Genomic DNA, 14,670 nt, shown 5'->3' with positions numbered 1-14,670 from the left:
CTGGAAAAGCTTCCCTAACATCGTGTCCCGCACAGCAGAATTCTATCAATTGTATCTCACAGCTGCCATTGACAATCATGTTGCACTGGCTGGTTCAGTGAACTATAACTGAGTAACAGAGCTATGATCTTGACACGCATAAGGTCCTCGCATGCATTTATTCCGAGAAAACGATGATTCAAATCTATTCTGCTTTGACTCTGAAAGTGGGTGATGGCGTATTGTGAGCTATGGTGGTTAGGTCATCCAGTTCACGCCATTGATGGATATACATTACAATGCAATTTAAATACATAAAGCATGTTAATAATTACGTATATCTGGACAATGCTATTAATTTTCAAATAATCATACCATTACAAAATTATGTTTTTATATTTTTATTTATTCGCATCGCTAACTTTTATCTATTTCAACGCAATACTTTGATTTGGCTTGTGGTATTTTCCACCATAAGGTTGTAGAGTCAGGATAGCAGTGATTTTGGTTTAGTGAATTTAAGTAAACATGCGTGCATTATTATAATAGTTGTAGAAGTGATGTGGCTTGATTATAAGTATTGTTTCCAAAAACTCTTTCAATGTTTCTTTGGAAATATATAACAGAATGCAAATACATGTTTCTGATTAATGTATCGCATCATCTTATCGTAAATTATTCTTACATTTGCAATAATTTGAACGTAAATACATTTCAATATCCTATCCTGTTTAACAGTTGAATAGATGTTATAGTTTTATTGGAAAAAAAATGTACACATTTAATACATTTTATACTTCTAAATGAAAACGTAAAAATTATATACACATGCTGAAATATAAACAAATCAGGGTTATACTAAATGCAAATGTTTGCTGCTCCATCAAACGAACTTTTGAAGAGATTATGTCAAAATACCTCCTTAGTCTTGCCAAAATCCTAGGATCAAGTAGTACAGTGGAGGGATGGTAGATCATGCACGTAATTCTTGACTTAAAACTTTCGTGACTGCAGGAATTCATATTCTTTGGGTCTTTCAGAAAAGTCACATAGATAGGTTCAAAGAAAATTACAAAAACTACGACATTTCGATTGCAACACAAGCGGTCGTCATCAGGTGGAGAAGAAAGAGGGGTTAGTCCAGGCCTCCTAAAACTGTAGATTCGCTATAAATAGCGCCACATATCTACAAACTAAGCCTGGCTGCGTCTACAAACTAGTGAGTGCGTGGAGTGCGCAGTTGCGTAATCCGCGGCAAGACGTACCGCATCGTTATACCGAGCATTGCAGCTGCAGCAACATGGGAGGGAAGAAAGTGGCGACGCCGTTCCAATCCTCACACACCCTTCAGTATGGGATGGAGCTCATCACGACGGAGGCCAATGGCGCGCAGTCCTGTCGTTGCTTGTTCTGTGTTCACCAAGGCCGTGATGTGGTCGAGGTGACGGGCGACTCGAGCCGCAAGCGCAAGAACCGCACCGACATCAAGTACTTCACGAAGCCGTTCCTGCCGCATCAGTACCGCCACCATCTTGAAGGGCAGCACAAGGAATCGTGGATGCTCTACCAGACGCTGTCGCCCGATGAGAAGAAGAGCTACTTCAACGGCATGGCCAAGCGCACCAACACGCTCCACAACTACATGGACCTGTCGACCGCGTCGATCGACTACGTGATCCAGAACAGCATCATTGAGACAATTATCGGGGACTTGTTCTTTCGCGATGACGACGAGGACAGCGGCGACGACAACGACGACGAGGACGCGGCTGCAGCCATCGCCAAGAAGGCCGCCAAGAAGGCCAAGGAGAAGGTCAACGCGATGAAGCTGTTCGTCAAGAAAGTGAACATCGAGACGGGGACGTATACGTACACGGCAACAATCAAGAACGAGATGCGCTTCGAGCTCGCCATGGACCACGTCGGTGTCGGCATGTCGTTCCGTCAAACGGCTGCTGCCATCGATCATGCCAGGATCCGCACCAACACGCCGAAGCTGCAGGGCATGAACGACCTCATCGTCGCACAGTCAGTCCGTGTTCTGGTGGCCGTCGGGCTGCAGATGATCGCCAGGATAATCGACGATCCATCAGTGTGGGCCTTCTCTCTGGCTGGCGACGGCAGTACTCACCGCGGCCAGTCGTTCTTCGACCTGCGCACCCGCGTTTGTTACCGCGGCTTCCTCGTCAATCTGCACCTGGTCGCGATCCCTATGTTCGAGCGTCACACTGCTCAGAACATCTTCCGCATGCTCGTCAAGTTCCTCGACGCGCTGTACCCCAACTGGCGCGCCAAGCTGATCGGCTTTTCATCGGACGGCGAGAATACGATGACTGGGCGTCATGGGGGGCTGGTGACGCTCATTGTGAAGGAGGCCAAGAACGACGTCATTCGAATCTGGTGTCCGCCTCATCAGATCGATATTGTGGTCAAGAAATCCGCCGAGTGCGTCTTCGATGGCAGCTGGGTGAAGATCGTGTACGACTTTTCGGTGTACCTCCGCGCCCAAAACAACCTGATCATCAAGATGAAGGTCAAGTGCCCCAGGAAGGCTAACCGATTGGCCAATCTCGGGAACGTGCTCAAGTTCTACAAGCAGTACCGCCGAGCATTGATCGAGTACACTACTGAGAACAACCCCGCGAAGCTGCCTACCGCCGATTGGTGGGTTCTTACCTACGCGCTCTCGCCCGCCATCGACGCCATCAATGTCACTATCGTCCAGCTCCAGAGCCAGTCACTACTCATCGCGCAGCAGGAGGAGCATATTCAGTCGCTTATCGGGTCGCTCACCGTTTTGTTCAGTGTTGAGATTGTTGATGGCGTCAACAATCATGATGAGGCGTACGTGTCGTATCATGATCAGTCGATGCGCATCGCGTCTGCCGCGATCATTGCCCACATTGAGGACCAGGGATCGTTTGCGCAGGAGAGCTACGAGGGTCTCAATGAGGTCGACAAGACAAGGATCGTCAAGGAGATCTCGATATATGCGATGACGCTGATCGCGGGTCTCAACGACGTCAAAGCAGAGCGTAACGACGCCAATCGAGCTCTCGACCAGGATGCGGCGCCCGTGATGCCCGCTCAGCTCGTGAAGATGCGTCCTGGTGTGTTCGTGAAGGACGTGCTAGCAGTGCGTCGCGTGCATGTTACGAAATTCTGGTCAGCTGTGAAGGTCGACATGGTCGAGGAGGAGCATCGCCAACTGGTCAAGCTCTACAAGGAGGACACGATCATTCACGACGCCATCAACAAGCACACCAACACGACGACATTCAACGACGCGTGGGATGTGCTGCCGAGTGGTTTCGACAACCTCCGCGCTTTCAGCGGTGGGTTGGCATCGGTGCTCGCCAACACGACGGCGGTCGAGTCGGACTTCTCGATACTCAAGTGGGAACTCGACGAGTTCCGCAGTTCTATGATGCATCTGTCCCTTGAGGGCATCTTCCAGACAAAGCAGCGTCGCCTCCTGGTGTCGTTGCTTCGTTAGCGAGCGTAAATCAATGAAACAATGGGGCTCTATAGATGATCTACATTTATTCTACAAACTAATCCTGGCGGTGTCTACAAACTAAGCTAGTCTGTATAGTTTGTAGATATGCACAGTTTTAGGAGGCCTGGGTTAGCCTCTAAAGGCAAACTGTTTATAAAGGTTTAGAATGGGCGGGGCACAAGGGCACTGGGGCAGCATGGGCGGAGGAGGAGCTTATGTTAATGTGAAGGATTAAAAACGGTGGGCCTCTGCAAGTAGGGCAGAGGTTATGTTAATGTGAGGGGTTAAAAAGCTGGTGAGCAACGGACAGTGCTAAAATGGAAACATTACAGCCAGTTACGACTTAAACTGGTGGATAACGTCCTTCCAGTGATTGCTGAGTTTGTACCCATCCTTTCGGTTGAAATTGTGTCTATGTCTGTATATATGGATGGCTTGAAAAAAAAAGGAAAATGCACATCACATTTGAAGATCCTAGCATGAGCAACCATATCTACACAAACTAAATAACAACCTTGCATTAGCACTTAACTTTGAACCTAAACTCAGTGTGCAAAGCCTATTTACTTTTTTAATTATAAGCAGATCTCAGACATATTTTCCCAAATGACTGAGACCAATATTCTGTGTTCGAGTAGAAGACCCTAACGACACGAGTGCAATATCGTACATGTATATTTTTTAATTGTTTACAGCTGAAGATTCTGTGGTCGGGTTCAACTGAAGCAATGACCACCAGACGGTTTTATATATGAACCTACAAAATGCGCAATTCGTATAGACCCATAATAAAGGTTTTTGGGTTAGGTAGCGTAAGTATAAATGTGTTGTAACCCTCCACCACCCGACACAGTCAGTAAGTTTTGTCACGTAAACAACACGCCAATTAGTTACTACTTCAGCCCACCGGTGTGTTGGAGAGTAAATCCACAACATTTCACTATTCGGCGATTTGCCAGAAGAGTGAAGCAATCTACCTGCTTCCGGTCTTAAATAGAGCAGCAGGACGACGTCATCACTGAACCCATCAGGTGTAGAGATCAGAGGCAGATGAGGGGGGGGTGGTTATTGTAATTATATAATAGACCCAATCACCGAGAATGTACCTCAAACGAGGTTCCAAGCCGGAAAGTTGCTCCATGTTCCAAAAGCTATACACTATTGTGGAGAAACTTCAGAAGCTCAGATTAAAATTCATGAAAGCGGTGCATTAATTGTAGGGAGAAAGCAAACTCCTCCCACTTCCTCTCAACCAACCGCAAAGACAAAGATCCACCGTACAGATTTAACAACCCTTTGGGGCGAGTGCTTTTAGCGGGCACTTATGAAGGCTGGTACGGCACAAGAGGGGGTGGGTGGCCAACACCACGCCCGGCCGCCTTTCTCTCCCTAGTGGCGATGGTTACACACCACACCAGGTACTCAATTGAGGCCGAGCCGATCTCGGGGAGGCCCAGGACCGGTTCAGCTAATCGTCACTGGTGTTGGCCGTGAGCGGGAATCGGACTCGGGTAGCCGGGTTTGTAGAGCGGCGCACTAACCACTGCACTACCGCTCCCCACACAACCACAGTTGCCACCCTTCACCCACAGTTCCATATCTCCCCAACTCCAAAGTAACTCCCGCTTATACCCAAACCCCTACAACAGACCTTTTTATAATGCCAAGTGTCATAAAAATTTACAGTAGGAAGTTAATTACGCTATAACCACCTGGACTGCATTTTCGGCAAATAGAGCAAACCATTAACAAAACATTAATCTTCAGCATTGAAGACAATCACTCAAGACAGAGTTCGTAGTTTTGAAGTCTAAGATATTTTGAAGTCTAAGATATTTTCCCAGAGTCTAAGGTGCATCGCCTGAGTGCACAGCTCAGCAACATTTTTCGATTTAAAGCTTTAGTGACTGCAGGGATTCATATTCTTGGTTCTTTCGGTAAAGTCACGTAGAAGGGAAATAATAAAATAAAACATATTAAAAATACTTTATTATTTCCCTTCTACGTGACTTTATCGAAAGAACCAAGAATATAGCTCAGCTACAGTAAAGTGTAAGGGGCTATATCTAAAGTAGACCGATCTTCCACAATAATATTCTACCGCACTCCTCTGATATGTGCATAATTGTACCACTGTAAGATTGGCAGTCCCATTTATAAAGTAAACCAATATACTACTGGCAGTTTGACACATAGGAGGCTTTCGCGACCAATATCATATATATAATATAGGATTTTTGGGTTAGATCGCGTAAATATAAATTTGTGTTGTTAAACCCGCCACCAGCCACAGCCAATAAGTAAGGTTTCTCACGTAAACAGAACATGCCAATTCGTCACTAGTACAGCACACCAGTGTATTGGAGAGCAAATTTACAACATTTACAATCAGATTTCTGTGTACTTGGCAAACCTTACTCATTGGCTGTGTCAGGTGTGGGCAGGTTTAACGACACATTGATATTTATGCGAGCTAACCCAAAAAAACTATATTATGGATACTACTGGCATTTTCCCATTTTGATAATAACGTAACAATGCTTATATTTGCCTGTCAACAATACAATTGAAAAAAAATGTTAACACAGATGACAGTCTTCCCTAAGTATTTATTATTTTTTCTGTATTTATTTAAATTTGGACTTAAAACTTTAGTGACTGCAGGAATTAATATTCTTGATTCTTTCGGTAAAGTCACATTGATAGAAAATAAAAATGTAAGTAATAAAATAAAAATTGAAAATGTTAATAATAAATTTAAAATAATAAAAGCAAAAAACCCACGACGTTTCGATCGCAACACAAGCGGTCTTCTCTCCGCCTGATGAAGATCGCTTGTGTTGCGATTATTATTTATATTTTATTCTTTATTTTCTATCTACGTGACTTTACCAAAAGAACGAAGAATATGTATTTATTTATCTTAATGTTTTAATTATCAGAGCTTAAAAATAGGTATATGCCATTGGTAATAAACACACCTCACCAGTAGATTTTTGTTAGCACCTCTGCCAACTACCTCACAGCTGATAATTTCTACTTTGCACACTGTGCCAATTTTGCTCTCAGACCTGACAATGGCTAAACCAAGGACAAAGACTAATTTTTAAAACAGTTGGGTGGTAAGACATTATTCTTCAATACACTTGCCAGCAAACCCATTTACACTATCAGCAGTTTTACTCTCACTGCGAATAAATAACTAACACCAGCTTTCACACACAGAAGCTACACCATACAATAAGTTCATTTTAAATGACAATTTCTATGAGATTCATTCTGATCTATATACTCCAATTTAATCAGTAATAAACTCTTCCTGCGACCTCTGCTATAACCCTGATGTAAGTCAGACCTTAAGCTACACACGAGCCATTAGCAGGCCTTCTGCATGCCATTAGTGCATTATCTACCTCCACTTTCTCATGGAAATAAAAATAATTTGAATACACAAAATGTAGCCATGTGCAAGATTTAAGCTCCTTTATTAAAGATAACATTGGCTGAATTCATATTACTCCAACATTTGCACGTAGCAGGGGTATGTTTGGCACAATTAAAAGTAAAATGGTCTCTATTAAACAGTTTTAATAGAACAGTCATTCTTTACATGCTGCAGAACTTTTAGAATAAATATAAGCGTCAACACCCGTTATCTTTACAGAGTAATGAATACTACCAAACCTGGTATATATGCGTTTAACAACAAACCAAAGGTTTCTGATTTGTTTCAGATTTTCCCATAATCATCACTACATTGTAAAGGCCATGTAGCATATCATGTACAGTACTTGTAAAATAAAGTACATTATTTTGCTCATGATATGTGCATCAAACGACATGTGTCAGATTTGCTTATGCTTTATGCAAATACGTTGAAAGAAAATGGCATGAGACTCAGCAAGTGAGACTACAAAAGAGCAATATAAATGATACGATACGAGACAAAACATGTTTTCTTGTTGAATTTAATTATCAGTGACCCCGAGTTTTGGAAATCAATATAAACACATTGTGGGTTGGGAGTGACTCGTTCCATGCCTATTATCGCACTATTTCGAGAAATCAAATATAATTTCTTGTGGAAGAAGATTGTGCAGGTTCATTTACTTTGTGTTTCAACAAATATGTGAGACTCATCATCATCATCAATCATCCCACTATACCATATCTCACGATGATGTTACGTAACAATTCATCTCACGCCTGTACGCAATCCGATTTAATCTCTCCATATTCTCGATGGACATACTCTCAGATGCAACCATACAAACATCCACATTATGCACCATATCAACCGATGGAGAAAGTTACATTCACTTTATTAACCTACTGCCAGAATCAATATGCCAGTAGCAGAACAATAGACCCACACTGTCTCCCTCTTCATCCTGACCATGCCTTAAACATGAGATGTAAAAGGCAACACAACACCACATGAGATGCTCTCATTTCTAATTTAAAGGAGTGGAAAGCATCGAACTTCAGGGGGCACAAATTCAACAGTGGGTAGAAGCCACCAAACCAAATTTTCAACCGTGAAGTATTTGCTTTTTGAGACATAAGCCTCTATCTATGAAGGAGTGGATCTGGAATGATGGCTGGCTGGCTGACTGCAGTAGTCTGATGACCTCCATTCGCTGAGTGAGACTCAATCTGGCTCATAAGCCGGCGGAGACAACACTATCTTTAGATGTCGTGTGCAAGACTGCTGATCGCCAATTCGAGGGCCAACTTGTCCAACATTCTATGGGCCCACTGCTCCCAATGGAACATTTTAGGGCCGATAGGTCGGGAAGAGCAATCCCTAGCCCATCACTGCGAGATAGGGGTGGGAAAAGGGGTGTAAGTTGAGGAAGAGGGTGCTGTGAATTGGTTGGGCCCTGCAGGGCCAGCAAAAGCACCTCTAGAACAATGGTTCTCACATCTTTATGGTCCCACGGACTCTTGTCAACCCCCCAAAAATGTGCAGGCCACCATGCAGTAAAACAATGTTTTTCTTATGTCAAAATCATATCTGCAACAGTGCCATGCACCACTTCCCTAGTCCTTTTATGGATGTTTTTTTATTTAGATGTATTCCCCTTGGTTTATCCAGGAAAGCCTCACCATGCCACGAGACTCTTTTTCAGGAGAGTTCGGTCATGTGTTTTCACGGGAGGGCGTAATAATTGCTATGCGTGTAATAAAGGACTTCGCCACGCACTGCTTGGTCTCCGTCACTCCTTATTCGGGTTAACACCCGCACCCCGCTGGTCCCGACACCGGACCAGCTGCTCCTCGCAACGCGCCCTGCACGCGCTCTTCCATCAGTCTTTTTTCGCTCCTTCGCTCCGCACACCGCTGGCCGACGGTGTGCTGAAGCCCCTGCAGCCACGTGGTTGATGGCGCGGATTCCCTCCGGCCACCCAACGTGGTCCCGCTTCTTCACTCCAACAATTGACCAGGAGCCCTTCCGGGCTCCCACCTATATCCCCTTCACCACGTGACCCTGTCTCCTCCCTCACACCACGCCCTTCCAAACCTTCCAGATCTCGCCTCCCCATCGCGCCCTGCTGGCTCCGCCCCTAGGTTCCACCCCCACTCACCTCGCTTCAGATTGGACCCGAGGTGAGCGGGGATCTTCACATACGCCCCCATACTGGCTCCGCCCCCCAATACCCCGGGCCGTATGATTGGCCCAAAGGCCAGCAGCGAACCCCGCTTGCGCTCGCATTACATGCGTATTCCCAGCTGATTATTTAGCAGATAAGTTTTCCAATTTGGCACATTTGTACCATGAACTCCGGTACACAGTGGCCTACCTACTGGTATCACAGATCCTTAACATCCAATGTGAAGATGAAACTGCGTATTATTATACTTAATACACCTGCGATATTGATCAGGGCAACTGCTGGATTTGAACCGTGAGCCTTTGCAACAAGCAGCAAACGCTTGTTGCTACCTGTGGTCCACTACTCTCCACTGTCCTGCTCACATTCCAAAGCAAAAAAACCCCAATGCTATAAACATGTCTGTGACTACACAACACAGAGATATGTCGTATATTGCAATGGCCATGCTAGAAAGACAAATATCCTGAAATTATAGCTTTAGGCGCTTCGTGAACTCTACCTTTGGCCTGCTGACCTTAAAATAAATCCGATGTAAGATATCATGCTCCTGGACCATCCCTGGCAAATGTCATCAAGATTAGAGAGGTGCTCAATGACGCGGGTGGAGGCAGCGGAAGGGGTGGTGACTCAATATGTTTTGGTTTTGGTGAGGGCCATAAAAGAATCGATTTTATTGATTGATACAAATTAATATGATGCATGGTGAGCTATTAATCAATTCATGTTGCTACCTTCACATATCACTTACAAATACACATATTTAGGTTCTGCATATATGGAACTTGTGAAAATTAAAATAACATATTTAGCATTTCATTAGAGCAGATATAGTCACGAATATAATTCTGGCCATGTCTTAAATAATCATATGTTTTATTGTCACTATATTAAAAGCATCAATGCAGCAAAGCTATCATATATAATAATGGCAATGAAAGACTGCGAGCTCATATCACGGAACATTTACAATATTTTACATCGCATTTTGGGAGCAACGTGGGCTCACTGGCTCATGAGCTACACGATTGACCCAGTGACCTGGGATTGGTTCCCAGCGACCTGGGATTGGTTCCCAGCGATGGTCAACATCCACGGTAAGTGACATTTCAAACTGTCCCGCGACCCCACTTCACTTACACGAAGCTGCGCGGATCAGCACGGTGAAGTATGGTTAAACAAGCCCCACGACGTACATAATGTAGGGACGTATTCGCACGTCGGTGGATTGACAAAGGGCTGTACATTAATATTGTTATTAAACATGATTATTTTCTGATCTTGTATTATTATTTTTATATATAGAAATAATAATGTGGGTAGTGGTGGTGGCATATTGGTGTGCACACTGTATGATCAATCCGGAACCTGTGTTTGATTCCCAGCAGACAGCATTATAGTTATGATTGATATCTGGAGCCAGTCCTGACCCACATGGTGAGGAACGGATAAACAATCCACATGACCAATACAGTCCGGAGAGTCCATCATCTAGTAGTGGACTGAGAAGGGTCTACGAATTATAATTATAAATTTGACTATGAATATAAGTATTCATTGTTATCACTTAAAAATGGCACTCCTTTATTTTTATAAACAGTATATATTGCTCAAACGCCCTTGACCCCAGCCTGAGCTATGCCTGCATTGGTCTGTCTGATCTTTGTGTATCAGCCACCTTTCAGAGTGCACCGACCACCATAATGCCAGCGTGCGGCAAGGAATATTGATGGATGTATTTTTCGATTTTGCTTTGATGTCGAGATCAGAGAGGGACTGATTGGGCACCGACTTTTTTTGTCACCAATTGTGAAACTTTTGGTTTTCATCCAACAAACCCAATGGAATACATTTGTTTGTGTGGGTGGGTGGGTGGTTGTTATTTGCTCGAGCTCACTACCCATCTGCGCTGTCAACAGAGCTCTCTCCTCGAGGAGAATGAGAAAAAGCGCCATCTCATTGCCTACGCAGTGCTGTGTGAAACTTGCCGGTGTGAAACTTGCCGCCTGTAACTGCACACAAGAGCTCTGATGGCTGCCTCACCCACAATCTTTAACTTCTTTTTATCTGTGATTGTGAGATGTGGACCGTCTTACCAAAAAAAAAAACTTAACCAAACAGAATCATTCAGACTGACCTGCATTGTGTTTCATCCTGGGCTTATCGAGGCTGGATCACATAGTGAGCTGACGGTTACATTGCAATGAATGACTCATGTAGCTCATATCCACAGCTACCGTTTGCCACAATCAACTTTCAATTTACTACAGACCAGGACCATCATCAACTACAGGAGTAGACTGAGATGGTTCAATTTAACCTTTAGCTAACCGACTGGCTGCGGACACCAGCGGTGTCACAAATGCCTTTGTAGTGAAGGCGAATGATGCCAATGATCACTTGCCAGGGGCTGTCATTCATTGACTAAATAAAAGTGGAGGATTGGCACACGCAAAAACAAGCAGAGGTTGCGTCGTTGTTCATTTGATACAATGATCACTGAAATTAGGAAACACGTAAGAATCACCAGCTTGCTCTTGTAACCTCATGTGAGAAAGATATCTACACTCCCAAGAGGTGGACAATGTCATGAAGCCCGCTACATATGTATTATTCCACCATGCCCATCATTTGCACAGGACATCCTTCGAGTCTTGAAAACCCATCCTCAGGCGGGTCCTGAATTGGGACAATTGGCCAATTTGAATAATGAGTGTTTGGCATGTGGTAAAAAACCGGAATGCCTGGGGAAAACCCACACATATAGGGCAATGATAAGTGTTTAATATAGCGGAGTTCATGCAAAACTGCATCTCTAAATGCTGTCCAAGACAACAGCGATCAATTAAATAAAAAATATGCATTTGGCAAGACACATATCACACCCATTCCAAGATCGGCTCAATTACAGGCCGAATTGCATTCAAAGCTCCACATAGGTAGATTCAATCCACACACATATCCAGTTAACTGAATCTATATATCTTCTAACTAGCCATTATACAGCCCCACGTCTACAAAGTCGTGGATATACCCTGGTGGTCTCCCATCAACACCCAACAAGATAAGGGTGCATTCACAGCAATGTGGTCATTTTCAGTTTTCAAAAAGCTCTCTCACCGCCTCTCCTCTGCCTTTTCATTATTTTGATCCTGGTCCACCTTGCAATGATTTCTCTGGGTATACATAATCTTGCATATTCACCCCTGGAACAACCACATGTTGGTTCGCTCATTGCACCCCCTGTTACTCTATTGTTTTACATATTTCAACCGCAAGACTAACTTGTTTTAGACGTGCAGATGTTGTTCCGGTGGAAGTGCCTCCACTAGAGGCAACTCTAGAGAGCCCTTCTCAAGGGTGTTTGGCCTACTCTTCCACGCTGACCAGATATCTTGAAAGAGGGTGGGAGTGCCCACAATTTACTGCACTCAATCTGCCGATCGACTAACTGTGGGTTCACCCATTCATTTGTTTTGACTGACATCCTGGGAGATCGAAGTTGAGTGGTGTACCTCCGGATTTTAAATCCAGTCGCGAGCCATTACACCATCATATCATTCCCCAATGTGAATTGAAAAATAACCTTTCTGACATAAAAAAAAAATATTCCAATGCCTTGATATTACTGCTTTTGACCCTTTTTCAATTTTGTACGTTTTAATTGGTTCTTAACAGTTATGCTCATTATGGCGAATGCTGAGAAGTTTCGTTACTTATTGCAGTTTGTCCTTTGCGGTACATTAAGGGCAATCGTCTATTCCCACTGCCTGCAATTTTCCTCAGTGCTGTCAAAAGTTGCGAGTTATTTATTACGTAATGGCAGACAGCAGTGGTGTGTTACGCGAAAGTTGTGAACGTTTTTTAATTAATTTCTGCTTCATTTTCTCTATTCCAGACATATGATTCGGAATCATAGTAAGTGTTATTTCGTAATTGCTTATGCCTCAAAAGTACAGAAAATAGCTCTTATTTCCCAAAAACTTTGCTTTTGTGACCATACTTTTAAGGCATAAGCCTTTAAAAAATAACACTTAGTACCCAGGAACAAAAATTGTGTTACACCGTGTAATGTTTCTAATTTAGTTACCATTCACATGAACAGTTAATGCTATTTATGTATATGAATTACACGGTTTACATTATAAACTATTACAATAAATATTTGAAATGACTAAAGTAGCATAAAAAGGATAATTAGATTAAAGTACTTCATGCAACACAAATATGCAGAGATGCTGCCTCCATGAAGCTATTCTTTGAGCAGTGCGATTCACGTTCCTTTGAGCAACTGGACAAATTAAAGTTTTTAATGTTAATAACTTTTTGGGATACTTGAATTGTTATATACACACACTGTTATTTACATCCTTAACATGCCTGTTATTTTATGTCATATTTTCAATTCATTCCTTTTTTATCTTGATTTACAAAAATAAAACAATAGGGAAATTCTGTATAGCTTATTATTTGACAATGGCTTTTGTCAAATTCTGTTTGTGTACAAACGTTCACCCTTAGGACCGCTCACCTAACAATATTTTCACGTAATATATTCTGCAGTTCGTGAAGGTTCTGCAACATTAATCTTGAAGCTAACACCAATTTTTTTAAAATCAATCAACGGTTCACAATCAGAGCTTAAATTGCATTCAATCTGTCAAGCTGACTCATTTCAACTGAAGACAAAGACCCGACGTATAGCCTGAACAAACTGTTGGGGCAAATGCTGTGAGCGAGTACCTATTAAGACTGGCACGACACACGAGGGGGTTGGTAGCCAACATGCCATGCCCGGCCACGTTTGTTTCCCCAGTGGCAATGTTGACATATTGCACCAGGTACTCATTTGAGGCTTAATCGACCTAGGGGAGGCCCAGGACCAGTTCAGATACCACCACTCCCCACAAGCCAATGCACAAAAGCAGCATGTGAATCATTTGTGAAATATTTACGACCAAAATATTTTCATGTGCGATTTAAAAAAAAGAAAGGGTTACTACTCCATGACCGGATTCATAGCCATGTATTCATAGATATAGTAATAAGGTTTGGTATGGTGGCACAGTCCTTATCGAACTGCTTTATCGACCTCGGGACCTGAGTTCTATTCTCGACTACGATTAACTTCAGTGGTGTGTGATATCTGAACCAGATCTGGATTAATTCTGTAATTTATAATTCATTATTAATCAGCCTGGGCCGACATTAACTGCACCTCAAACGTACAGCTTTACCATTAGGATTTACAGCATATACCAGTGTTCATTTGTGAGAGTACAATCAGCAACAAAAATCTCCTATTTAACTTTGCATGCAAAATCCAAAGAAAAAAACGAAGGCACTCTTGTACTGTGAGGGTTGCTGCAAAGTCGTGGCTGAAATCAAAACAAAAATGTGTTTTGCAATTGATCACACAGTGTATGCTCTGTGCCGTTCTATAAAAGAGGAGTACCATTACTGTGGGACTGCTGTGCGTAATCCCATTCGGGACGTGTTTCTAATTTCATAACATACCTTACTGTCCCCAGGTGATTTGCTCGTTAGTTTCGATTCAGTTTCTCTGTTCACCAAGGT

This window comes from Lampetra planeri, chromosome 10 (assembly GCF_965212315.1).
Source record: "Lampetra planeri chromosome 10, kcLamPlan1.2.h2, whole genome shotgun sequence".
NCBI classification, from domain to species: domain Eukaryota; kingdom Metazoa; phylum Chordata; class Hyperoartia; order Petromyzontiformes; family Petromyzontidae; genus Lampetra; species Lampetra planeri.
This window is presented reverse-complemented; position numbering follows the sequence as displayed.